This window comes from Cyprinodon variegatus, unplaced genomic scaffold (genome assembly GCF_000732505.1).
Source record: "Cyprinodon variegatus isolate N-32 unplaced genomic scaffold, C_variegatus-1.0 Scaffold461, whole genome shotgun sequence".
Classification (NCBI taxonomy): domain Eukaryota; kingdom Metazoa; phylum Chordata; class Actinopteri; order Cyprinodontiformes; family Cyprinodontidae; genus Cyprinodon; species Cyprinodon variegatus.
The window spans coordinates 37,184-39,191 of record NW_015150914.1 but is presented as its reverse complement, the minus strand read 5'-3'; the positions used below and the strand labels follow the sequence as shown (position 1 = coordinate 39,191).

Sequence of the window (2,008 nt, the reverse complement as noted above, 5' to 3'; positions counted from 1 at the left end):
CAAGAAGAAAAGGGACAAGAAGAGAGGGACACAACCTAGAACAGATATGGATGTCTATTCTATTAACATTTCTCTATCTGGATATCTGGAGAATGGGGCTGTTTGATGTCTTCTCTGTTCAGAGGGGCCCCCTGCCTGTCTTTGCCTAGGGCCCCACATTTCCTAAATCCGCCCCTGATCAGTAGGCTATTTATTACAATTTGCTGATCAGTAAAACAATTAGAAAATGCAACTTTTTATTACAAAAAATATATATTTATTAAAGGGAAACTCCCAATCATAATCAAAGGTCGGTTTTATAAATGCATCTGCTGCTGATGTGGGTCTAGTGCCTTTCAGGCAGAGTGGGGTCTGCAGCGCTCAGCCTCATGATTAATGCGGCTTTTAGCTGCAGCGGAGCCTGCATGGGCCCCTCTCAGCGCACTGATCGGGGCTGCGCTCATCCAACCCCCCCTCCTCTTTACTCGATCAACCAGATCCCAGTGACTGAGAGGCACATGCGGTCTACAGACTACTGACCACCTTTCTGCACTAAAACTTCAGCAACATTAGCACCGTGTTTCAGGCAGTTTAACCATGCTCCCACCGTGCGCCAGGCAGGAACCATCCAACCCGTGCGTAAAAGAAGTTTTTCGCTCCAGATTTTCGACATCATAAGGTCAAATAGGCTATAAGCACCCAACTTACGCTTAAAATGAAAAGATATATAAATATATATGTACACCACAAGGTGTGATGGGTTATTGTGAAGCCGCACACGGGCTGCTGTGGCCCAAATATGTCTTTATCCCTGCAGGAGGTGGTGGTGCCATCCAGCAGTGAAACGCATGGAAGAGTCAGGTCATTGGTAAAACTGAGTCTCTGAATGGAAGGAGGGGAGAAAAGTTCAGATTATGTCGCCTGGCTGTTAAACTGGATCTGCAGGACCAGGAGCGCACATGGAAAATGCAGCTTTTCTCCCGCCGAAAGGCGGACAAACGGCTCTGACCACCGTGTCAGTGGGAGGGATTGGGCTTTTGTGGGCTGGGGAGGGTGGGGGTCAGTCCTGTGCAACCGCCAAACACACACACACACACACACACACACACTTCCACACAGTGAAATCCCGATGCACCAGCAGCAGTAGTAGTGGATAATTCACTGCAGATAGAGGAGCCGCACTGAATCCACAGGCGTCTCAAGTGTGCACACTTTCTCCACTGTCACCTTCCAACTGTTCCACATCACTCCGCACCGTTTGCGCACTTACCTTTGCACTGCAGTGAAACTGAGCACAGTTAGTTCCCATTTCGAGGAAAATGCTTTCAGAATCCAGTCATCCCCGCGTTATCTGCTGCTGCGTTCCTCAGACATCCACAGTGTGTTTCAGCAGGGGCAGTAATCCCGTCTCCCATCCCGGTCAGAGTGCTCCAAAGCTCCCTCACATCTTTTTCAACATTTCCTCACAGAACTATGTCAGGCTTCTCTTCAGCGCTTCTTGCTCTAACTCCCCGGTCCTCTGCCCCTCTTCTCTCCTCACCCTGTCTGAGGTTGCCTGGTTACCTCGCTCTGTAGGCTGCATCAAGCCGCCGGCCGGCAGCCAATCATAAAGCTGGGTTCATCTTAACCCCTGCGCTGCTGAACTGTCCTGATTTCCATCTTTCAAGGGTGGAGGAGGGAAGTGAGGAGGAGGGAACCAAGGCTTTAGAAAACATATGAGAAATATGTGGAGGGATTGAGAATGAGCTGTAGATGTGATGAGAAGCTGAGAAAAGGTGGGCAGATCTTTGAGTTTGAACTGTACTTTAGAAGATGAGTGCACTGTCCAGACTTCACCATCATCACACGCCCACTCCTTTACTACACTTTCATAGTACTACATCCTAACAGGGACACTCACTAACCAGTCGTGATGCAGCCTTCATCAAATCATTCATCTCACACTATTGATTGGATCACCTCCCACAGTTTGCATCAGCGGTGAATCATGCAGTTGGTTTAATTGCTTCTGATCTTTGGAAAAAAGAAA

The 2,008-nt window shown here is 48.5% G+C and overlaps 1 protein-coding gene across 1 annotated transcript in view; it reads right to left on the bottom strand.

Annotated features, from left to right (window-relative positions):
* Positions 1-1,522, bottom strand: part of LOC107094062 (disabled homolog 1-like) — a 203,853-nt gene extending 202,331 nt beyond the window's left edge. Inside the window, exon 1 of the mRNA XM_015389468.1 lies at positions 1,250-1,522. The gene's annotated coding sequence lies outside the window, so the exon portion shown is untranslated. The remainder of the gene's footprint in view (positions 1-1,249) is intronic.
* Positions 1,523-2,008: the final 486 nt, after the last annotated feature.